Source organism: Chiloscyllium punctatum, chromosome 15 (genome assembly GCF_047496795.1).
Source record: "Chiloscyllium punctatum isolate Juve2018m chromosome 15, sChiPun1.3, whole genome shotgun sequence".
In the NCBI taxonomy this organism is placed as follows: Eukaryota; Metazoa; Chordata; class Chondrichthyes; order Orectolobiformes; family Hemiscylliidae; genus Chiloscyllium; species Chiloscyllium punctatum.
The window spans coordinates 73,486,373-73,512,920 of record NC_092753.1 but is presented as its reverse complement, the minus strand read 5'-3'; the positions used below and the strand labels follow the sequence as shown (position 1 = coordinate 73,512,920).

Genomic DNA, 26,548 nt, shown 5'->3' with positions numbered 1-26,548 from the left:
ATTTGCAACAATTTTCAGCCAGAGTGGATGATCCATCTTGGTCTCATTTAGAAACTTCACACATGCATGTTTTAAGCCAATTCACTTCACTCCATATGTTATCAAGAAACAGCTAGAGGCACTCAATACTACAACAGCTCTGGGCCCTAACAACATTCAGGCAATAGTACTGAAGACTTTCCCTCCAGAACTTGTCATGCCCTTAGCCAAGCTGTTCCAGTACATCAACAACACTGGCAACTACCTGACAATAACCTACTCACTGCCACTCAGTTTGGATTCTGCCAGGGCCACTCAGTTCTTGACCACATTTCAGCCTTCGTTCAAGCATGATAAAGATGCTGAATTCCAGAGGCGAGGTGAGAGTGACAGCCCTCGCCATCAAGTCTGCATTCAACCAAATGTGGCATCAAGGAACCCTAGCAAAACTGGAATCAATGGGAATTAAGGGGAAACTCTCCACTGTTTGAAAAGCTCCTGATGTGGAGGTGCTGGTGTCGGACTGGGGTGGACAAAATCAGAAGTCACACGACACCAGGTTATAGTCCACAAAGTTTATTTAAAGTCACAAGCTTTCAGAGCACTGCTCCTTCGTCATGTATGTTGAGCCACATGTAGGCCAGACCAGGTAAGGATGGTAATTTCTTCTCTTAAAAGACATTAGTGAACCAGTTGGGTTTTTCCAACCTTCAACATTGGGTTCATGGTCATCATTAGACTCTTAATTCTGGATTCTTATTGAATTGAAATTCCACCATTTGTCATGACAGGATTCAAACCCACATCACTAGAACATTACCTGGGTCTCTGGATTAACAGTCCAGTGATAATACTACTAGGTCATCACTTTCCCCACAATAAGACATGCCTGCTTTTGTCCTCAAGTTCTCTTGCTATGAAGGCCAGCACACAATTTGCCTTCTTTACTGCCTGCTGCACCTGCATGCTTAGCTTCACTGACTGATGTACTACGACACCTCGGTTTCATTGCATCTCCCCCCTTCCCAATCTACTACCATCCACACAATAACCAACCTTCCAGCTTTTACTGCCAAAGTGGATAACCTCATATTTATCTACATTATACTCCATCTGCCATACATTTGTTCACCCACTCAACATGTCCAAGTCACACTGAAACATCTCTGCACCATTCACCCTTCCACCCAACCTTGTGCAATCTACAAACAAAGTAACACAAGTGAATTGAATTTATTGTCACACATACTGAGGCACAGTGAAAAGCTTTGTCTTGCAAGTAATATAGACAGATCACAGTTAAGTAGCATAGGTGGTAAATAATAGGTAAACAGCAGCAAAAACGAAAACACAAGTACAGACGAATGTAAAGCGTGTGTTAAGATTCCAACAAACAGCCTTCCTAACTATCCAACCCAAACTTTGGATCCATTACATGGATGCCACCTTTGTCATCACAAAACGGAACAAATTAGAGGAAACCTACATCACCATCAACAATACCCTTACTGCTTAAAATTCACAAAAGAAGAGGAGAACAATAACAAACTCCCATTCCTAGACACCACAGTAGAGCGAACAGTCAATGACGCAATTCAAACCAGCGTCTATAGGAAAACAACACACACTGACCAAATACTTAACTACAGTAACAACACCCACAAATGGCGATGCATCAGGACATTATTTCAATGAGCCACAACACACTGCAACACAGAGGAACTATGAAGAGCAGAAGAAAACTACCTCTACAGCGTATTCAAGAATGGTTACCTAATAAACACAGTCCACCTATTTCTCAACAACAAACCCAAACAAGCAGACCAATGCATCCAGAAACTCTAGCCACACATTACCTTACATCAAAGACATCTCGGAATTGACTTCCAGACTACTCAGACCTCTTGGCATAATGGTAGCCCACAAACCTACCAACACACATTAACAGTGGCTAATGAACCTAAAAGATCCTTTGCAAGCAACCAGCAAAATAAATGTCATTTAGCCATCTGTATCACTGAAACACTACATTGGACAAACAGGCAGAAAACTAGCCACTAGGATACATGAACATCAAGTACCCTCAAAAAGACATGACCAGCTATCACTAGTATCCTTACAGATTGAGAAGGACACCACTTTGACTGGGACAACACATCCATCCTTGCACAAGGTAAACAGGGACATGCATGAGGACTTACAGAAGCATGGCATTCTAACCACATCTCCATCAATAAATACATCAATTTGGATCCCATCTATCATCCTCAAAGAAAAAAGAACCAGAAATGATATCACCTACCCTAAGAAACCAAGACACATAAATAGAAACATAACACTAGCGCTTCACTGGAGGCTTCCTGCTGATGTTACCTAGTATGGTGATGAAATGTCTGAAATTGAACCTTCCAGCTCAGCGAGCAAACTCACATCCAGGACTGTCAGAGCACCCAAAGTGAACTGAGTCAGTGTCAATTTGATGGACAAAAGTACAGGATCCACCAGTGGTAGAAGTGATGGCTTTCCATAGAGCATGGATGGGGAGGGGGGAGCATTCTGAGGGGGCAGAGGCAGATTTGGTCTATATTAGGGGAAGTGAGGGGGCAGGAGATAGTGGGGAGGAGCAGAACCATAGCAGGGAAGGTAGGGTTCAGGCAGTGTTGCTGGCAGTGTGGCATAGGAGTTGTCTCCTAGTGTATGAAGCGAAGCAGGGGCAAGACCAAAAGTTGGGCAAGGTGGGGAGAGTGAATCTGGAGCAATGGAAGTGGGGGTCCAACTCCCTGAGTTGGGGAAGGAGGTTGCCAGGTCTAAGGAATGTAAGTAAGATGAGTAATATTTCCTGAGTAACTGTCCATTTAATTTCACCAGCATCCTCTAAGTTCTTCAATTCAAATGGAAAATTTCACAGAAGTCCCAGCATTGAAGATTGGCTCTCAGTCTTCAAAACTTCAAACAGACCCTTTCTTCTCAACCTCTCCTCACAGAATAACCCCACCATCCCAGGAATAAATCTGCTGAAACTCTGCAGTTCTCCTTCTATCTTCCTTAAGCAAAGGGGCCAGAACTGTGTATATTACTCTAGGTGCAGTCTTGTCAGTGTTCAATGCAATTGATGCAAGACATCTGTTGCTTCCCTATTCAAATCCTCTTCTGTAAAAAGGCTAACATAACACTTGCCTTCCAAGTTGCTTTCTGCACCTGCATGCTAACTTACAGTGTCTTATGAGGTCCCTTTGAACCTTAACAATTTCCAATCTCTCACAATTTAAGAGACACTCTGCACCTCCTCAAAATGGATATCCCTGCATTAATCCACATTATATATAACGTGTTAGCCTGTCTAAATCCCCTTGGAGCTCTTTGTATCCTCCTCATAATTCACATTTCAACAAGATATTGTGTCACCTGCAAACTTACAAATATTATAAATTAGTCCTCACATCCAAATCATTGATATAGTTTGTAAACAACTGGAACCCAAATAGTGATCCTTACTGTATCCTGTGAATCATCCATTTATTCCTTGTTTTCTGTCTTTTATCCAATTCTCAATCCCACGCTTTTTAGTTTTATTTACTGACCTCCGGTTTGGGACTTTATCAAAAGCCTTCTGAAATCTAAATGCACCACATCCATTGGTTCCTCTTATCGACTCTGTTAGTAACATCCACAAAAAACTCTATCAGGTTTGTCAAATGTGATTTTTCCTTTCATTAGTCCATGTTCTTCTCTTCCCAGTCAAACAATTAATTTCTAAATTGTCTGGCATTCACATCCTTTACAATAGATCCTAATATTTTCCTTACTGCTGATATCAGTTAACAGGTCTGTAGCTCTCTGTTTCCTCTCTCCTTTTCTTAGTCAAACTTGCAATCTTCCAATCCGCAGGCAGTATTGTGAAATTAACAGAATTTTACAAGATGATTCCCGATCTGAGTTATGTCTACAGCCATCTCTTTTAATATCCAGGTCCCAGAGATTTGCCAACTTTCACTGCCACTCATTTCTCTAATGCTACTTTTCTTTACCAATAAGAATTTCTTCTATTGCCTCATTCTCACAGAGTCTTTGGATTTCAATTATGTCAGAAAAACCTCTTGTATCTTTCTCCGTGAATACAGACTCAAAGGACTTTTTTTAGTTTCTCTGCCATTTCTCGAATTCCCATTATAATTTTTTTTTGTTTATTTTTACTCTTAATGGACCCACATTTACATTTTCTAATATTTTCCTTTTTACATACCAGCGGAAACTTCTACTGATACTTTCTATTTCTCATTCTTGCTCATTTCCCACTTTGTTTATCAACTTATTGTACCTCCTTTGCTGAATTCTAAAATTCCCCCAAACTTGGGGGAACAATTTTCAGTCTCCTCCTTTAACTTAATTCTACCTTTAACTTGCTTTGCTAGCCCTTGCTCACTCACTTTTCATGTTATAATTTTGCTGTAATGTACATGTACATTTTAGAAAAGGTATCATTAACTCTTTAACTACAAACCATTGAAAAGTTAGATGGTAGATAGACAATGTATTTTTTCAAGCTACTGCAGCCAACTCCCTCCTCATACCTTTACAAATGCCCTTGTTAAATTTAAGCCCTGGTTTCAATCTGAACAACGTTTTTTTCAAACTTAATGGAAAATGTTATCATACATTGGTTATTAATCCCTGAAGCTTTTTATTTAACAAGGTGAACCTTTTTCAATGTACAATTCCAAATGAAAAATAGCCTGTGCTATGTTGATTCCTGAGTATGTTGCTCCAGAAAACCTCCCTCAAACATAGAGTTCTTCCTTCACAGTATTGGCCCTCATTAGATTCATCCAGTCTATCTGTGGGTTGAAGTAGAATAGGGGAGGTGATGGACTAGTGGTATTATTGCTACACTTTTAATCCAGAGACCCAGGTAATGTCATGGGGACCTGGGTTTGAGTCCTACCATAGCAGGTGGAATTTGAATTCAAGAGTAAATCTGGAATTAAGTGATAATAATGAAACTGTTGTCGATTGTCAGGGAAAAAAAAAATCTGCTTCACTAATGTACTTTAGAAGAGGAAACTGCAATCCTTACCAAGTCTGGATTACATGACTCCAGACCCACAGAATGTGGTTGACTCTTAACTGCCCTCTGGGCAATTAGTGGTGAGCATTAAATGATGGCCTAGCCAGCCACATCCCGAATTAATTTTCAAAAAAAGTTACCCATGATTACAGTCCCCTTGTTACCTACACCTTGAATGTCCTAAATTAAACTGTGCGCTACTGTTTGCTGGCCTGTATTTCACTTCCACAAATAATTGTAGCCGAAAGAACTACAGATGCTGTAAATCAGAAACAAAAATAGAAATTGCTGGAAAAGCTCAGCAGGTCTGGCAGCACCTGTGCAGAGAAATTAGAGTTAAGGTTTCGGGTCTGGTGACCCTTCCTCAGAACCGCCTTAATAATTGTAGCCCCTTGCTGTTTCTTAGCTGCACCAAAATAGATTCTACATTCTCTGTTTTTAACTGGAAGTCTCTCTCTCACTAATACACTGATCACATCTCCTATTACCCCACCTCCTTTTTACATATTTGCCTGACCTTCTTAAATGTTGATTGTCCTTTCGTATTCAGTTCCCAGTCTTGGTCATCTTGCAGACACTGTGTTTATGATGATAATTAAATTCTAGCCATTAAATTCTAATTGTGCTATCAATTCAACCACATTGTTGTGAACATAAACCGAGCAAATGTCATCCATCTAAAACTGCCTACCCTTTCGAAGCCGATTCCCTAATTAGATGATAATAAAATATTTACCTTTTCTTTGTTGCAGTGTTATTGTGCAAATGTTGCATTTGTGCTCTCACTTGTACATCTTGAATGTTGTTCATATCCATTAAAATGAAAGACCTTCAGATCAAGGGCAGTTTTAGCTGTCTGCATTCTCAATTCCTCTCTTACAATTGTTTCCACCTGTAGTATAAAAGGACAAACTGCGTTGAGTAAACTGCGTGTTTTCTTTGCCAAAGAAATGTTCATGCTACATGATACAGAAGGCTAAATGTTATCAACCATCTGAGTTTATTGATCAAAAATAAAAGGTGGATGACTCAGAGGCACACAAAGAATGAAAGATAATTTCTATTGCATTGAAACGAAACCTGGGCTCCATGATTCCACTGAGCAAATCTACTGAACTGACATATCCGCTGGTCTTGTACTGTCAAATAAAGTAATCTACTTTTCATGCATAATAGGACCTTCAGAGGCTTGTGTAACACGTAGCTAAGTAGTAAGCAGATATTTCCATCAGCTATAATCTGAGGAGAGAAAATCATGCTGTGTGCTACAGAAATATCCACAACTGTGTCAGCATGAAGCCTAAGACATTTTAACTACCTTGGACTAATTTGGCAACATTGATACTCACACCAGGCAGCACACTACCTATCTTGACATTTTAAGCAATGCTGTGGGCTGCTTTCCATTTGGATTAAGGAAGATGAAAGTTGGTAGCTGCAACTTTGGGTCCAGATGGAAAGGTAACCCAAGCAAAGGAGTAGGCAGTGCAGAGGCCATGCAGTGTGAAAGCAACTGAGGGAAAATAGTGCAGGCCTTAGACCTTGATGGGAAGTAGGTAGGGTATCAGAGAAGATGGTGGCACTTACCCTGGTGTACAGGTGAAGGTCAGTGACCTTCTTCCTACATTGCTATGCATTCCTCCAGATGGTTGAGACTGCAATTACCTGGTGGGAACCTCAGGCCAGGATGGCATGTTTTGGTGTTGTCGGCTCCACAGTTGGTCCTGGTGTTCATGGACATCCCACGTTGTAAAGATGGCAACAGCAACAGGGATACTGGTTTATACCAGCTATCCCAGCATGGCAAATGGTAGAATAGAACTGGAATTGCACAAGAGGCCCACCATAAGGATAGGGTAGCTAGTTAATGACTAAAATGGTGATGGGGTCAATATTTGGGGAACGCAATGGCTGGTGGCCATTTCTCTTTCTGTCAGACAAATGAACAGTGTTAAAATTGTGGCTTTCAATTTTCTCCTTTATTTAATGGCAGTTCTTAAAGAGCTTTTCCAGAAATGATTGATATAGGTTTTGAAATTATAAGCATTGTATCCACACAGTTAAATTATATAATCCAGGTAGGATTATATAATTTAACTCCTTATGTTAAGTCAGAACTTTTACATGAAAGTGTTGAATAAAATTGTTTATATCAGCAATGCAATATTGCTATCTACTAGATGTGCAATTACAATCATAATACAAATCTGAGCAGTTAATTAAAGAAGGATTTCTTCTCTGATAACTGGAGTTATGTTTTCATAAACACTTGAGGGTCTTGCCCTGCAATCCCTACTCAGTAAATACTCTGGCTGTGTTGGAATAACAGCTTTGACAATAGAGTTCTAATTAGTACACACATTAAGCTGCGTGAGATCATATAAAAGCAAAATACTGTGGATGCTGGAGATCTGAAATGAAACCAGAAAGTACTGGAAATATTCAGCAGGTCTAGCAGCATTTGTGGAAAGAGAAACAAAGTTAAAATTTAAAATCCAATATCACTTTTTATTTTTGTATGAGATTAAATAAGATTGTAAAAGACTTACTGTAACATCATACCACAAACAGAGAAACAATCATTAATACATTTCTGTGTATATTTGGTGCCTTTTAAACAAAATCATAAACAGGGTTAGTTTGCTCAGTTGGCTGGATGGTTGGCTATGATGCAGAGTGGTACCAACAGCGTGGGTTCAATTCCTGTACTGACTGAGGTGACCATGAAGGATTCCCCTTGCTTGAGGTGTAGCAAATTTCAGGTTAAATCGCCATCAGTCATCCCTCACTAATGTGCAAGCAGGCCTATGTTCTTGTAACACCATGGCAACTTTATCTGTAAGCTATAGGAGGGGCCATGGACAGGTGTTTATCTGCAATGCAAGCCTTTGTCATGATAAAAACTGTTTTTCCTACCCCAGGATGTTTGGTCACATGCTTCTCATGGTATTGAACTCAACTTTCTTTTTAGTTGTACAATTGCACATGGTTAAAAGGTCAATGCTGTTCTGTACTGCATCTACTGACAAAGTCAACATCCCCTACTCTAACAAAGGAATTAAAAGCCTATGGCCTTTGAAAAGCAGACACCAATCTGCATCTTCATTCCAATATCACCGCTAAATCACATTTTAGCACAGCTTCCTCAGAAGACTTTCAAAGGATTGTTTAAAGGAAAGAAATGGCTTTCAAGCTCCTCAACCACTGGCTAGCCAGTCAACCCTCCCCCAGAAAGGTATGTTAACTCCAGTTTGGCTCCTTCTTAAAAAGCAAGGGCTTGATAAACTGGTATGTTTGGGTTTAAGTCATTAATGAGTTACCAGACTCTTTATTCATTCCAATCCAATGAGTGAAATTTTCACAACCCCTAAACAATGCGGCCAATGGCAAATCAGTTGGGCATATATGGTGACAATGGGAAAAAAAATGCTTTTTGTGAGAAAGGTTTTCATAGAAGGTTTCAATGGCAAGAAGTCATGTTTTGGAGGTGCCAGTGTTGGACTGGGGTGTACAAAGTTAAAAATCACATAACACCAGATTATAGTCCGACAGGTTTATTTGGACATCTTCACAACCATCTGATGAAGGAGCAGCGCTCCAAAAGCTAGTGCTTCCAAATAAACCTGTTGGACTATAACCTGATGTTGTGTGATTTTTAACAATGACAAGAAGAGTAGTTGCTAGTGAATGGCAGAGGACATGTTTGTTTGCATTAACATTTTGTTATGACCTACTCTTGCCTCATTTCTATTCAGTTTGCTACTTTCCGAGATGCAGAGAGAAACTAGATTGTGCCAATACCCAACATGGAAGTCAGCGCAGGTGGCTAGTGGCTGCTGTTCATTGGCACTTTTTGCAGGAATCCACCTTGGCCAGTACTCACCAACATCTCACAGTGTGCCCCCATGGGTAGTGACTGCCTACTCCCTCCATCCACAAAAGTGCCAGTCTCACCTCGCCATCATGGTACAGCTTGCAGGAATCCACCTTGGCCAGTACTCACCAACATCTCACAGTGTGCCCCCATGGGTAGTGACTGCCTACTCCCTCCATCCACAAAAGTGCCAGTCTCACCTCGCCATCATGGTACAGCTTGGACTCACTCATAATACAGCTCACACTGTCAATGCTGCATTTTGAAGCTGACCAACATCTCACCTTCAATGCTGCTCCAAGGTCAAATTGTACATAGGGACAATCATCTCATGCATCAGAAAAGGATGTATCTCAAGCCTCTTGTCTTAGCATTCCCTCACTTTACAGCAGATTTAGATAAATGTGAGGTGCTGCATTTTGGAAAGGCAAACCAGGGCAGGACTAAAACACTTAATGGCAAGGTCTTGGGGAATGTTGCTGAATAAAGAGACCCTGGGGTGGAATTTCTTGAAAGTGAAATCTCAGGTAGACAGCAAAGTGAAAAAGGTGTTTAGTATGCTTTCCTTTATTGGTCGGTGATTTGAGTATAGGAGCTATGAGGTCAGGTTGCAGCTGTACAGGTCATTTGTTCGGCCACTTTAGGAATACTGCATGCAATTCTGCTCTCCCTGCTATAGGAAAGATATTGTGAAGCTTGAAAGAGTTCAGAAAAGATTTACAAGAATGTTCCCAGGATTGGAGAGTTTGGGCTACACAGAGAGGCCGAATAGGCTGGGGCTGTTTTCACTGGAGTTGTGGGGTAACCTTACAGAGTTTTATAAAATGATAAGGGGCAAGACAGGGTAAGTCTTTTCCATATGTTGGGATAGTCCAAAATGAGAGGGCATAGGTTTAAGTTGAGAGGAGAAAGATTCAAAAGGAACTTAAGGAGCAACATTTTCATGCAGAGAGTTTTGCATGTATGGATTAAGCTGCCAGAGGAAATGGTGGAGGCTGGCATAATTACATCATCTAACAAGCATACAGATGGGTACATGAATAGAAGGGTTTAGAGGGATATGGGCCAAATGGTGGCATATGGGACTAGATTAATTTAGGATATCTAGTCAGCATGGATGACTTGGACCAAAAGGTCTGTTTCAGGCTGTAGAGTTCTATGCCTCTACGACTCCTACTTGGATACTCACAGTATCTCTGACTTGCCTATTTGCCAGTTGTCATTTCATTCAAGACTTACAGACTCACAGTTGTTATGTCTACATTAAAGGCAAGGCAAGACATAAAGGCATGAAGCTTCTCAGGTTTGGCCTCAATGGTCAGTCAAGGGGCTGAATTTGTTGCTGAATGGCACTGTGTTACACCAATGGTACACCTGCACTATGTGCCAGCAGCGTATTTGGAAAACACACTGAATGTGCTTTGATCAAATGGCCATGTCTCAAAACCTAAGGGGAGTACTCCTTAGTCAGGTCAAGATGGACTGTCAACAGTTAAGGGATATTCACAACAGGAAGTAAAATTCATCGCCTGATCTCAGTCCAGGGGTTTCAACAGGTTGATGGGCTGGTGGGGGGTGCGGGGGAGGGGGCAGACTCAAGGATTCCATTTACTTACTTTTGGGGTGTGGGCCATGGTCAGTCCTGCAGCTTGAGTGTAACTAGTCTGGGGGGATTAACAGTAATTCAGTCAGAGAACTGCACAGTGGTCAGTCAAGAGTCTGATCAGTCATCAGTCAGAGCTATCTTTTCAATCTGTCAGGGTTCCGGGCATCTGAGAATTGAAAGGCAAAAGCAGTAATCAGCAATCACTGTTGTGATGGGAAAGTTGGGAAATGAAATGTTGGCATTGAAGGCAGTATTCTGGATTGTAGATGGGGCAATCACAGTGAAGGTGTCACCAACAGTGTTATCAAGCAGCACCTGCTCAGCGAGAACCAGCTCAGCGACGTCCAGCTTGGGTTCCGCCAGGACCACCCAGCTCCAGACCTCGTTGCAGCCTCGGTTCAAACCTGGGCAAGGAAGCTGGATACCAGAGGTGAACTGAGAGTGACAGCCCTTAACATTCAAGGCTGCATTTGTTGTGGAGAAAATGTAGAGAATCACCAGGAGATTCAGAGAGTTCTTCAAGAAGTAGGTCTTTTATGTGCAAACAAAAAACCATGACACTGAGAAAGCAGATTCTCGAATGCCCATGAACCTCAGAGTCCGTGGATTTTTATATTTTTTTTAATCATGTTTCTGTTAGCTTATCAGCATGTCCAACTATATTAATCAAAGTACCTCACTCCAGCTACACAATAAACCAGTGATGTTAGTTCCCATTATCTCTTTAGTTGTATATTCTATTTAATGTTATTCTAATATCATGGTTAGATATTTATTGCTGACTCTGCTACAGTGATCTTCCATCCCAGACTAACCTATCATGATAGATATTTAGCTATTCCATCTTTTACAATAGTCTCCTGTCTCAAGCCGACTCTACTAACTATTAATTAGATATTTTAATGTCATGTCCCAAATATTTATGGTCCCAATCCTGTCATAATAACACTTAACAGAGAAACTTGCTTTATTACTTGTGTTATCTCATCTCACCATCGTGACCTTTCAGCCTTAACCTTACTCTGCTAACTGGTGTAAGAGCACTCCACTATTCTTATCCCATCCTGCCTTCCACAGACCATAGATTGCCAGTGGTCTTCATGCTTTAACCCTTCCCGTGCTTTCATGTTCTTTATTTTCCACACATTCAACTGAGTGTGGCATCAACGAGCTCTAGTAAAACTGGAATCAATGGGTATCAGGGGGCATCTCCGAGGGCTAGAGTCATACCTAACACATAGGAAGATGTGTTAGAGGTTAGTTTGTAGAGGTTAGTCATCTTAGCTCCAGGATATCTCTGCAGGAATTCCTCAGGGCAGCATCCTGGGCCCAACCATCTTCCACTGCTCTGTCAATGACCTTCCCTTCCATCATAAGGTCAGAAGTGGGGATGTTCGCTGATGATTGCACAATGTTCAGCACCATTTGTGACTTCTCAGACACTGAAGCAATCCATGTTCAAATGTAACAAGATCTGTACAACATCCAAGCTGACAAGTGGCAACGAGCATTCGCACCACACAATGCCAGGTGACCATCACCAATAAGAGACCATCTAACCACTGCCTCTTGATATTCAATAGTGTTACTATCACTGAAATCCCACTATCAACATACTGAGGGTTAGCACTGAGCAGAAACTCAAATGGACTCATCACATGAACACTGGCTACAAGAGCAGGTCAGAGGCTTGGAATAACTGCATTAAGTAACTCACCTCCTGACTACCCAAAGCCTGTCCACCATCTATAAGGCACAAGTCAGGAGTGTAATGGATTATTCCTCAGTTACTTCGATGAGTGCAGTTCCAACAATGCTCGAGAAGCTTGACACTATCCATGACAAAACAGCACTACATCCACAGACATGCACTCTCACCACCATCAACGCTAAGTGGCAGCAGTGTGTACTGTCTACAAGATGCACTGCAGGAATTCACCAAAGATCCTCTGACAGCACCTTCCAAATCCACAACCACTTCCATCTGGAAGGAGAAGGGCAGGATGTACATGGAGACACACCATCTTCAAGTTCCCCTCCAAACCACTCACTGCCCTGACTTGGAAATATATTGCCATTCTTTCTCAGTTGATGGGTTGAAATCCTGGAATTCCCTCCCTAAGGGCATTGTCGGTCAGCCCACAGCAGGTGAACTGCAGCGGTTCAAGAAGGCAGCTCACCACCACCTTCTCAAAGGCAACTTGGGACAAGTAATAAATGCTGGCCGGCCAGCAATGCCCACATCCCACAAAGGAGTAAAAAAAAGCGTGAGGAAGCTTAAAGGGACATCACAAGTATTCACAAAATTCTGCATATGTATCTTATGCAGTGATCAACTATATTGAATAAAATCCTGGCCACATGTAATCTTCACCATGCCTTTGATCATTGCAAATTAATCCCCGTAATCTCTGTAAAGCAAAAATAGTTTCAGTTGACCTATGCATTCCACACTTCTCAAAATCAAGCTGCACAAGGTGCAGGAGCTGTTCTCCTCAGACTTAGCATTCCAATTTTTTTCACAATGTACCCTTACATGCAAAGCTGCCTTTCTTAGGTCACATGAGGGTTTGGGATTAGGGGAGAGGTTGGCATTGCTCCAACTACATTTATATCTCCTGCTCTCTGTGCACAACATGGTTTGTGCAGCATACATCAGAATAAGGTCTACTATGTTCAAGAGCGATGCTGGAAAAGCACAGCAGGTCAGGCAGCATCTGAGGAGCAGGAAAATCGACGTTTCGGGCAAAAGCCCTGCTCCTCGGATGCTGCCTGACCTGCTGTGCTTTTCTAGCACCACTCTAATCTAGATTCTGGTTTCCAGCATCTGCAATCCTTGTTTTTACTTACTATGTTCAAGGTTCATATAAAAGCATCACATATCTCAATGTCTGCAGGACAATGGTAAGCTGTCATTTATGTGTGCTTGTGACCTCCTGACTGATTACATTATTAAAGGAGCTAGGTGGTTTCTGTATTCCCAATATCAGCTCATTGGAGCCATCGTCAAAGGATTTAGGCACAACATCATTTTCGTGACTGCAGAACTGCAAATGGACTTGGAAAGTAATGAGGAACATTTTCATCTGGAAGCTCAGGACCAGCAGCAATTTCCAGTAGATGTTGAACACCTTCCAATACAATTTCCAGCAAAAGGCCTACTCATGATGCAGAGGAAGTGCAGAAAGTCCGCACTGCTCCCTGCCCATTCATGTATCTGTCTAGATAAGTCTTAACTGATGCGATCATGCCCTCCACTACCACCTCTGCTAGCAACAGGCTCCAGGCACCCACCACTCTCTGCATATCTATCTCCTTTAAACTTTTCCCCTATCACCCTGAACACATGACCCCCAGTAACTGAGCCCCCTACTGTGTGAAAAAGCCTCTTGCTATCCACCCTGTCTATACCTTTCATGATTTTGGAGACCTCAATCAGGTCTCCAAACCTGATCAACTGCCATCTTTCTAATGAAAATATTCAAAATCTACTCAATCTCTCTTCATAGCTAGCACCCTCATACCAGGCAACATCCTGATGAACCTCCTTTGCACCCTCTCCAAAGCATCCACATCCTTTTGGTAATGTGGTGACCCGAACAGTACATAGTATTCCAAATGTGACTAAACCAAAGTCCAATACAACTGCAAATTTTGCAGTTGCCAACTTTTGTACTCAATACTGTATCTAATGAAGGAAACCATGCTGTATGCCTTCTTGACCACTCTATCAACCTGCATTGCCTCCTTCAGGATACAATAGACCTGAACATCCAAATCTCTCTGTACCTTAATTTTCCCCAGGGCTTTTCCATTTACCGTATAGTTCGCTCTTGAATTGGACCTTCCAAAGTGCATCACCTTGCACGTGCCCAAATTGAACCCCATCTGCCATTTCTCTGCTCAACTCTCCAATCTATCTATATTCTGCTGTATCCTCTGACAGCCACCTTCACTATCTGCTACTCCACCAATCTTAGTGTCATCTGCAAATTTGATAATCAGACCACCTATACCTTCCTCCAGATCATTTATGTATCACAAACAACAGTGGTCCCAACACTGATCCCTATGAAACACCACTGGTCACAATTCTCTATTTTGAGGAACTCCCTACTCTGTCTCCTGCTGCCCAGCCAGTTCTTTATCCATCTAGTTAGAACACCCTGGACCCCATACAATTTCACTTTCTCCATCAGCCTACCGTGGGAAACCTTATCAAACGTCTTACTAAAGTCCCTGTATATGACATCTATAACCCTTCCCTCATCTATCAACTTTGTCACTTCCTCAAAGAATTCTATTAAGTTGGTAAAATATGACCTTACCTGCCCATGTTGCCTCTCACTGATAAGCCCATTTTCTTCCAAACATAAATACATCCTATCCCTCAGTATCTTCTCCAGCAGCTTCCCTATCACCGATGTCAGACTCACCAATCTATAATTACCTGGATTATCCCTGCTACCCTTCTTAAACAAAGGAACAACATTAGCAATTCTCAAGTTCTCTGGGACCTCACCCGTGTTCAAGGATGCTGCAAATATATCTGTTCAGGCCCCAACTATTTCCTCTCTCATTCCCTTAGTAACCTGGGATAGATCCCATCTGGACCTGGGGACTTGTCCATGTTAACGACTTTTAGAATATCCAACACTTCCTCCCTTTATGTCCCACTCCTCGGTGAATACCAATGCAAAGTACTAATTAAGAATCTCATCCATTTTCTCTGATTCCATGCATAACTTTCCTCATCTGTCCTTGAGTGGCCAACCCTTTCTCTAGTTACCCTTTTGCTCCTCATGTACAAATAAAAGGCCTTGGAATTTTTTTTAATCCTGTTTTCTGAAGATATTTCATGACCATTTTTAGCCCTCTTAATTCCTCATTTCAGATTGGTTCTACTTTCCCGATATTCTTCCAAAGCTTCTTTCAGTCACTTAGACTTTATCTATGCTTCCTTTTTCCTCTTAGCTAATCTCTCAATTTCACCTGTCATCCATGGTTCCCTAATCTTGTCATTTCTGTGCCTTATTTTCACAGGAACATGTCTCTCCTGCACTCTAATCAACTGCTCATAAATGTGGATTTACAGGGGAACCTCGATTATCCAAACGAGATGGGCGGGCAGTATTTTGTTTGGATAATTGATTATTCGGTTAAACAATTCAATGCCTTTCCTCTGGAGCCTGGAGTTTTCTATTAAGTCTGCTCCTTATTCAGACTAGGCAGCAGCACACCACTCATGAGCCTTGGCCCACCCCCAAACCCCATCCAACACCACCCCCTGCCCACCCCCAAACCCCATCCAACACCGCACAGGGCCTGCTCCCAAACCCCATCCCACACCGCCCCTGCCCGATCCCAAACCCCATCCAACACCACCCCCTGCCCAACCCCAAACCCCATCCAACACCGCCCCCTGCCCACCCCCAAACCCCATCCAACACCGCCCCCTGCCCACCCCCAAACCCCATCCCACACCGCACAGGGCCCGCCCCCAAACCCCATCCAACACTGCCCCCTGCCCGATCCCAAATCCCATCCCACACCACCCCTGCCCGATCCCAAACCCCACCCAACACCACCCCCTGCCCGATCCCAAACCCCATCCAACACCGCCCCCAAGCCCCATCCAACACCGCCCCCTGCCCAACCCCAAACCCCATCCAACACCGCCCCCTGCCCACCCCCAAACCCCATCCAACACCGCCCCCTGCCCACCCCCAAATCCCATCCCACACCGCACAGGGCCCGCCCCCAAACCCCATCCAACACTGCCCCCTGCCCGATCCCAAATCCCATCCCACACCGCCCCTGCCCGATCCCAAACCCCACCCAACACAACCCCCTGCCCGATCCCAAACCCCATCCAACACCGCCCCCAAGCCCCATCCAACACCGCCCCGCTGCCCGATCCCAAACCCCATCCAACACCGCCCCCAAGCCCCATCCAACACCGCCCCCCTGCCCGATCCCAAACCCCATCCAACACCGCCCCCAAGCCCCATCCAACACCGCCCCCTGCCCGACCCCAAACCCCATCCAACACCGCCCCCAAGCCCCATCCAACACCGCCCCCCTGCCCGATCCCAAACCCCATCCAACACCGCCCCCTGCCCGATCCCAAACCCCATCCAACACCGCCCCCTGCCCGATCCCAAACCCCATCCAACACCGCCCCCTGCCCGATCCCAAACCCCATCCAACACCGCCCCCAAGCCCCATCCAACACCGCCCCCTGCCCGATCCCAAACCCCATCCAACACCGCCCCCAAGCCCCATCCAACACCGCCCCCTGCCCGACCCCAAACCCCATCCAACACCGCCCCCTGCCCAACCCCAAACCCCATCCAACAGCACCCCCTGCCCGACCCCAAACCCCATCCAACACTGCCCCCTGCCCGATCCCAAACCCCATCCAACACCGCCCCCAAGCCCCATCCAACACCGACCCCTGCCCGACCCGAAACCCCATCAAACACCGCCCCCTGCCCGACCCCAAACCCCATCCAACACCGCCCCCTGCCTGACCCCAAACCCCATCCAACAGCACCCCCAGCCTGAACCCAAACCCCATCCAACACCGTACCCTGCCTGAACCCAAACCCCATCCAACACCTCCCTCTGCCCGATCGCAAACCCAATCCAACACCGCCCGCTGCCCAATCCCAAACCCCATCCAACACTGCCCCCTGCCCGATCCCAAACCCCAACCAACACCGCCCCCTGCCCGATACCAAACCCCTTCCAACACCATCACTCCCAAACCCCATCCAACACCGCACCCTGCCTGACCCGAAACCCCATCCAACACTGCCCCCTGCCCGATCCCAAACCCCAACCAAAACCGCCCCCTGCCTGATACCAAACCCCATCCAACACCACCCCCTGCCCGATCCCAAACCCCATCCAGCACCTCCCTCTGCCCGATCCCAAACCCCATCCAACACCGCCCCCTGCCCGATCCCAAACCCCATCCAACACCTCCCACTGCCCGATCCCAAACCCCATCCAACACCGCCCTCTGCCCAATCCCAAACGCCATCCAACACCGCCCCCTGCCCGATCCCAAACCCCTTCCAACACCTCCCAATCCCAAACCCCATCCAACACCGCACCCTGCCTGACCCCAAACCCCATCCAACATCGCCCCCTGCCCGATCCGAAACCCCATCCAACACCGCCCCCTGCCTGACCCCAAACCCCATCCAACACTGCCCCCTGCCCGACCCCAAATCCCATCCAACACCGCCCCCTGCCCGACCCCAAACCCCATCCAACACCACCCCCGCCCATCCCCAAACCCCATCCAACACCGCCCCCAAGCCCCATCCAACACCACCCCCTGCCCAAACCCAAACCCAATCCAACACTGCCCCTGCCCGATCCACAACCCCATCCAACACCGCCCACTGCCTGCCCCAATCCCCATCCAACACCACCCCGTTCCTGATCCCAAACCCCATTCAACATCTCCCTCTGCTCGATCCCAAACCCCATTCAACACCTCCCTCTGCCCGATCCCAAACCCCATTCAACATCTCCCTCTGCCCGATCCCAAACCCCATTCAACATCTCCCTCTGCCCGATCCCAAACCCCATTCAACATCTCCCTCTGCCCGATCCCAAAGCCTTCCAACACCGTCCCTGCCCGATCCCAAACCCCATCCAACACCACCCCCTGCCCACTCCCAAACCCCATCCAACACCGCCCCCTGCCCACCCCCAAACCCCATCCAACATCACCCCTTGCCCGATCCCAAACCCCATCCAGCACCTCCCACTGCCCGATCCCAAACCCCATCCAACACTGCCCCCTGCCCGATCCCAAACCCCATCCAACACCACCCCCTGCCTGACCCCAAACCCCATCCAACACCGCCCCCTGCCCGATCCCAAACCCCATCCAACACTGCCCCCTGCCCGATCCCAAACCCCAACCAACACCGCCCCCTGCCCGATACCAAACCCCTTCCAACACCATCACTCCCAAACCCCATCCAACACCGCACCCTGCCTGACCCGAAACCCCATCCAACACTGCCCCCTGCCCGATCCCAAACCCCAACCAAAACCGCCCCCTGCCTGATACCAAACCCCATCCAACACCACCCCCTGCCCGATCCCAAACCCCATCCAGCACCTCCCTCTGCCCGATCCCAAACCCCATCCAACACCGCCCCCTGCCCGATCCCAAACCCCATCCAACACCTCCCACTGCCCGATCCCAAACCCCATCCAACACCGCCCTCTGCCCAATCCCAAACGCCATCCAACACCGCCCCCTGCCCGATCCCAAACCCCTTCCAACACCTCCCAATCCCAAACCCCATCCAACACCGCACCCTGCCTGACCCCAAACCCCATCCAACATCGCCCCCTGCCCGATCCGAAACCCCATCCAACACCGCCCCCTGCCTGACCCCAAACCCCATCCAACACTGCCCCCTGCCCGACCCCAAATCCCATCCAACACCGCCCCCTGCCCGACCCCAAACCCCATCCAACACCACCCCCTGCCTGAACCCAAACCCCATCCAACACCGTACCCTGCCTGAACCCAAACCCCATCCAACACCTCCCTCTGCCCGATCGCAAACCCAATCCAACACCGCCCGCTGCCCAATCCTAAACCCCATCCAACAACACCCTCTGACCATCCCCAAACCCCATCCAACACCACCCCCTGTCCATCCCCAAACCCCATCCAACACCGCCCCCAAGCCCCATCCAACACCACCCCCTGCCCAAACCCAAACCCCATCCAACACTGCCCCTGCCCGATCCACAACCCCATCCAACACCGCCCCCTGCCTGCCCCAATCCCCATCCAACACCACCCCGTTCCTGATCCCAAACCCTATCCAACACCTCCCTCCGCCCGATCCCAAACCCCATCCAACACTGCCCCCTGCCTGAACCCAAACCCCATCCAACACCTCCCTCTGCCCGATCGCAAACCCAATCCAACACCGCCCGCTGCCCAATCCTAAACCCCATCCAACACCGCCCTCTGCCCATCCCCAAACCCCATCCAACACCACCCCCGCCCATCCCCAAACCCCATCCAACACCGCCCCCAAGCCCCATCCAACACCACCTCCTGCCCAAACCCAAACCCAATCCAACACTGCCCCTGCCCGATCCACAACCCCATCCAACACCGCCCACTGCCTGCCCCAATCCCCATCCAACACCACCCCGTTCCTGATCCCAAACCCCATTCAACATCTCCCTCTGCTCGATCCCAAACCCCATTCAACACCTCCCTCTGCCCGATCCCAAACCCCATTCAACATCTCCCTCTGCCCGATCCCAAACCCCATTCAACATCTCCCTCTGCCCGATCCCAAACCCCATTCAACATCTCCCTCTGCCCGATCCCAAAGCCTTCCAACACCGTCCCTGCCCGATCCCAAACCCCATCCAACACCACCCCCTGCCCACTCCCAAACCCCATCCAACACCGCCCCCTGCCCACCCCCAAACCCCATCCAACATCACCCCTTGCCCGATCCCAAACCCCATCCAGCACCTCCCACTGCCCGATCCCAAACCCCATCCAACACTGCCCCCTGCCCGATCCCAAACCCCATCCAACACCACCCCCTGCCTGACCCCAAACCCCATCCAACACCGCCCCCTGCCCGATCCCAAACCCCATCCAACACTGCCCCCTGCCCGATCCCAAACCCCAACCAACACCGCCCCCTGCCCGATACCAAACCCCTTCCAACACCATCACTCCCAAACCCCATCCAACACCGCACCCTGCCTGACCCGAAACCCCATCCAACACTGCCCCCTGCCCGATCCCAAACCCCAACCAAAACCGCCCCCTGCCTGATACCAAACCCCATCCAACACCACCCCCTGCCCGATCCCAAACCCCATCCAGCACCTCCCTCTGCCCGATCCCAAACCCCATCCAACACCGCCCCCTGCCCGATCCCAAACCCCATCCAACACCTCCCACTGCCCGATCCCAAACCCCATCCAACACCGCCCTCTGCCCAATCCCAAACGCCATCCAACACCGCCCCCTGCCCGATCCCAAACCCCTTCCAACACCTCCCAATCCCAAACCCCATCCAACACCGCACCCTGCCTGACCCCAAACCCCATCCAACATCGCCCCCTGCCCGATCCGAAACCCCATCCAACACCGCCCCCTGCCTGATCCCAAACCCCATCCAACACTGCCCCCTGCCCGACCCCAAAGCACGGCCAACACCTCCCTCTGCCCGATCCCAAACCCCTTCCAACACCGCACCCTGCCCAACCCCAACCCCATCCAACACCGCTCCTGCCTAATCCCAAACCCCATCCAACACCGCCCCCTGCCCGATCCCAAACCCCATCCAACACTAGCCCCTGCCCAATCCTAAACACCATCCAACACCACCCTTGCCTGACCCCAAACTGCCCATTACCGCCCCACCACCCCATTACCGCCCCCTGCCTGACCTCAAAACCTGGCCATCACCGCCCCCGCCTGACCCTAAATCCTGGCACCCGATCCGCCCACTTATCCAGTCCAACACCACACCCCCAACCCCAAATCCTGTCCAACACCACCCACCACCCACCCCCAACCCCATCCATCACCTCCCCCTGCCCACCCACAACCCCGTCCCCACCTGCCCTCCCAATCCCATCCAAAACCATCCCCCACCCCCAACACTACCCCCTGCACGATCCTGTCCCCTTCTCCAGGGCAAATGGACAGGACACCAACAGCATGACTGCCACTGCTGCTACTGCCTTTTGGAGGGTGAGTCTCCAAATAGCGCGCGCACACACACATGCATTGACAGGTTCCACCTTTGCCCTGTACAGGACAATGTTGGAGAGATTATCTGGGGGAAGGGGGTTTAGGGTACACACCTGTGTAGAACTCCAGGGAAAGTGTGGAGGGAGAGAAAGAGAGACAGAGAGGATGGGAGGTCAGTCATTTAGAGACAGTGCCTGCACTCCCATCAGTCCAGCACTGTTCTCAGCAGCACTTTTAATTACTGTAAACAAAAGACGCGATCAGTATTGGACACCTGTCTTTAATGTAATGCTTCTGTCGGGACCTCAAGATCTCATTCGGATAATCCGATTTTTGAAGAATTGGTATTGGGATAATCAAGGTTCCTCTGTACTTTCAAACAGCTGCTCCCAATTTACATTGCCCAGCTCCTGCCAAAGTTTGGTATAGATTAGATGCACAACAGTATGGAAACAGGCCCTTTGGCCCAACAAGTCCACACCAACCCTCCAAAAAGTAACCCACCCAAACCCATTCCCCTACCCTATATTTATCCCTGACTGATGCACCTAACACTATGGGCAATTTGGCATGGTCAATATCTTTGGATTGTGGGAGGAAACCAGAGTACCCGGAGGAAACCCACACAGACATGGGGAGAACATGGAAACTCCACACAGACAGTCACCCGAGGTGGGAATCAAACCTGGGTCTCGGGGTTGTGAGGCAGCAGTGCACTGAGCCACCATGCCGCCCCTCAATTTAGCACTCTTCCTTTAACACCACTTTCTTCTTTGTCCATGTGTATGCTGAAACTTACGGAGTTGTGATCACAAGCTTGACCATGTTAAAAATCCATTCATGACACTTGTAATGAGAGAGTAGTGCAGCGCTTGCTAATAAATCTTACTTATTGCTGAGACGTGGAGGTCTCGGCATGACCACATGAATGGCCATGGTTCGCTCCTGCTAATGTCAAGTACCACAGCGCCCATCTTTAACCTCTCTGCCCCTATTTTGGACTGATTTCACCTAAAATGACACAAGACATGGGATTGAGTGAAATGAAAGGGGTTGGTACCGCTGTTTGTGTGTATGGACATGGTATCCTAAGTCAATGAGAAGGAGGCAAAGGGGGTATGGTGAGCTAATGGCCTGGGGGAAAGACTGTGTGCGAACAATTGAGTGGAGATGTTGCATGCAATATTGCAAGAGGAAGACCATGAGCCTTAGTGGAAGGTAGAGGTAATGGGAGGAGGCAGGAGAAGATGGTGGCACTTACCATTGTGGAGCAAAGAGGATCATGGACCTTCTTCCAGTATGGCTGAATATTTCTCCAGACTGTGCAGACGACAGAAACTGGGATGGTGCCTTTTGGCCAGGCTCCGGTACCATGACTTTTACTGGTGGTTCTGAGGAAAAAGAATGGCCCTCCTGTCCATCTCTCCATCCACCAGGATTTCCATGTCCCTGTCAACAAAATGGATCCCAACCTGCATTTATTGGACATCTCTTGTGTAATTCTTCACATCCAGGAACTGTGAAGGGAAGTTCCTGGCTTTGAACTGGCACATAGCTGGACTTGAAAAATGATGCAAGTGACAGGGAATGCTGGAAGACTCTAGTAGCAGTGAGTACTTCCACTGCTGGTGAGCACAAGCCAGTATGATAACAGTACAGCGGAGGGGCAATGCATTCTTTATGAGGTGAACACTGTAAAATTTTATGAAAAAAACTCAGTGAAGTTCACAAATGGAGATATGCCCCAATGAATATGAACTTGCAATGTGTCTATAACATTCCGAAATATATTTACTTTAAAAAGTGTTTCCATTCCTTCACACTCCTCAACCTGTGCTCTTTCTACAGCTACCACCAATGTTTTCTATATTTCTTAAGTTCTTTACCCTGAAGTCAGTTCCATAAATTCCAATCACCATCTTTAAACGTCACCCAACATCAAATCTTAGAATGGAGGAGGTCATTTTCGCCATCAACATTTGGACAGCTCATCAGCTTATTAAAATCTGTTCAATACTTTTCCATTCATTTCAATGGGATACAAATCAAATCTGTTGTATATTGGGAGAGCAAATCACTCCTTGAATACTTTCAAGGGATGAAAATAAACATTACGCTCAGTTCTTACCTATTACAATGTAGAAGGAAGGCATTGTAGCCGATTGAATTCTGATCACACCATTCATTTGGACTTTCTGGATCAAGTTCAGGAAGAAAGGTATGGCTGCCCTAAGGTCCACACAAGCATACTCTTGTTCTAGTTCGTTCTAGTAGTCAATTTGCAACACCAATATACCAAAGACAAAATTCCAAAATGCATATTTTCCACTTTCTGAAGACGTTAACTGTGATTGAAAGACTATCCCTGGGCTTTAGGTCATCAAGTGCTTTATTGAGAAAGCCTCAACCTACTATTTCCTGGTTTCCTGTTAATTAACAGAAAGCTGTCTTGTCCTTAATCACCAATCACATTCCTTCCAATCAATTGCATGAAACGTTGCAGTAGCTGAGTGTTTACCCAGTTCAGTTAACCTCGTGTTGGAGACCAGGAAATTCATAGAAGAGTTCTACAATTGCAGTCAAAGAAATTTGTTACAAATCTAGCAAATTAATTAGACAGCGGGATGATTGGGTAATTCATAAATGGTAGTAGGCAAAATGTATCACATTTAGGTTGAGAATCCTTTTGCAATATACTTTCTTTCTCATTGGTAATGGAACAAAATGTTGGAAGTACAAATTAGACTGACAAAATAGTTACCAACTGCCAATGAATTGAATATTTCTGTTTATGACCCCTTTGGTTACAGTTGCTGCAAATTGAGTGATAATGTTTGCACATAAAAACGTTAATTTAATAGGAACAAATTCATTTCATGAAAATTGCATTGGAAGAGCTAGTCATGAATTAAATGATATGGTTAGCAAACTTTCATGCAGAGATTTTAACTCAGAGCTTAGTTTTGAACTTGTTGGAATCAGTTTAACTCTGCACAATTGGCAGAATGGATTTAGCTGCAAGTTACACATCTGTCATAAATTTGTTCCAAACTGTATGAATCCTTATTTAATCATACATATATAAATTATTCTAAGCGATGCTTTTGCATTTTTTATATTAATCCTTAATTTATACACCTGTTAACAACTCATTAACTAATAAAATATTTGTAACTATTTTCTTTCACAAGCCTTTTCAAGATTTTAGGCACTTCTATAGATCTTTGTGGCCTGGTTTTAATTCCAGGTTGTTTTTGGATGAGTCAGTAGCTACATGAGTTAGAATCCACAAATGCTGCAGAAATGAGCTGAGGATATTTAACTTATGGGACACATTTAAATCCTGTACCTCTCCATTGCAAAGACCCCATCAAATTGTCTACCTCTTCGTTATTTGCCTCAGCTTAACACCCACGAAAACCATCATCCATGTCTTTGTCGTCTCTCGATTCAACTATTCCAGTACTTGTCTCGCTGCCCTTGCATCCATCATCTCCCGTAAGCACATTTAAAATTCTGCCATCTAAGCCTCAATCATCTATCACTTCCATCCAGTATTAAATGTGGAAGTCATTGTTGCCGTTATGGTGAAAGTGTCAGCTGATACCCCTTTTGTATTGGAAGGTTATAACTTCAGCGCCACTTCAAAATTGAGGACAAAATCTATCTGGGAAAATGAAAAAGGATAGTTTACTTTGATAACACTGTACTCTAGGCCCCACCCCCTAGTCAATGGGAGATTGATGAGCAAATAGAAAGGAGATCACAGATAGCTGCAAGAATAATAGGTTGTAATACTAGGGGATTTTAACTTTCCAAACATCGACTGGGATTGCCATAGTGTTAAGGGCTTGGATGGAGAGAAATTTGTTAAGTATGTTCAGGAAGAATTGCTCATATAGTATGTAGGCATCCCGACTACAGAAGGTGCAAAACCTGACCTCCTCTGGGGAAAAAAGGCAGGGCAAGTGATGGAAGTGTTAGTAGGGGAGCACTTTGGAACCAGTAACCATAATTCCATGAGATTTAAAACAGTTATGGAAAAGGATTGATCTGCTCCACAAGTTAAATTGCAGCAAGGCCAATTTTGATGGTTTTGGACAGGAACTTTCTAAAGTTGTTAGGGGGAGGCTGTTTGCAGGCAAAGGGACATCTGGTAAGTGGGAGGTTTTCAAAAGTGAGTTAATGAGGGTTCAAGGCCAGCATGTTCCTGCTAAAGTCTGACAGGAGTAGGGAACCCTGGTTGAATAGAGTTATTGAGGCCTTGGTCTTGAAACAGAATGGAACACACAGCACGTATAGAAAGCTGGGATCAAGTGACTTCCTTGAGGAGGATAGATGATGTTGGAATACACTTAAGAGAGAAATCAGGAGGGCTAAAAGGGGACATGAGATAGCTTTGGCAGATAGGTTAAAGGAAAATCCAAAGAGATTCTACAAGTATATGAAGGGCGGGGAGAGGATGAGGATAAGGCCTCTTAAAGATCAACAAGGTCATCGGAGACACAAGAGATGGGTGAGATCCTAAATGAATATTTCTCATCAATATTTACCATCAAGAAAGGTATGGATGCGAGGGAACTTGGGGAAATAAATAGTGATGTCTTGAGGAGTGTCCACATAATGGAAGAGGAGTGCTAGAAATCTGAAAATGCATTAAAGTAGATAAATCCCTGGGACCTGATGAAGTGTATTCCAGGACTTTGTGGGAGGCTAGGGACTGTGGCACCCCTAATGGAGAGATTTGTATCATTAACAGCCAGGGTGAAGTGTCCAAAGGTGGAAGGGTGCTAATGTTGTGCTGTTATTTAAGACAGGCTGCAGAGAATGTGTGAGAATTACAGACCAATGAGCCTAATGTCTGTAATGGGTAGGATGTTAGAGGGGATTCTGAGAGACAGGATTTACAAGCATTTGGAGAGATAAGGACTTATTTGAGATAGTCAGCTTTGTGCATGGGAAATCATGTCTCACAAATTTGATTGAGTTGTTTGAAGGAGTGACCAAGAAAGTAGATGAGGGCAGTGTGGTAGACATTGTCCACATGGAGTCGAGAGTCGGCTGCTGGAAAAGCACAGCAGGTCAGGCAGCATCCGAGGAACAGGATAATCAACATTTCAGGCATAAACCTTTCATCAGGACTCTTGCCCGAAATGTCGATTCTCCTGCTCCTTGGATGCTGCCTGACCTGCTGTGCTTTTTCAGCACCACACTCTCAACTCTCATCCCCATCATCTGCAGTCCTCA

The 26,548-nt window shown here is 46.3% G+C and overlaps 1 protein-coding gene across 6 annotated transcripts in view; it reads right to left on the bottom strand.

The window, feature by feature from the left end:
• The window catches only part of htr1fa (5-hydroxytryptamine (serotonin) receptor 1Fa), a 148,651-nt gene that overhangs the window by 17,416 nt on the left and 104,687 nt on the right, over positions 1–26,548 (bottom strand). For 5 of the 6 annotated variants that reach the window (XM_072585473.1, XM_072585474.1, XM_072585472.1 and 2 more), the window contains one exon: positions 5,781–5,936. The gene's annotated coding sequence lies outside the window, so the exon portion shown is untranslated. Of the gene's footprint in view, positions 1–5,780; positions 5,937–22,562; positions 22,646–26,548 lie in introns of those variants that run through there. The other variant, XM_072585477.1, reaches the window with a different exon arrangement.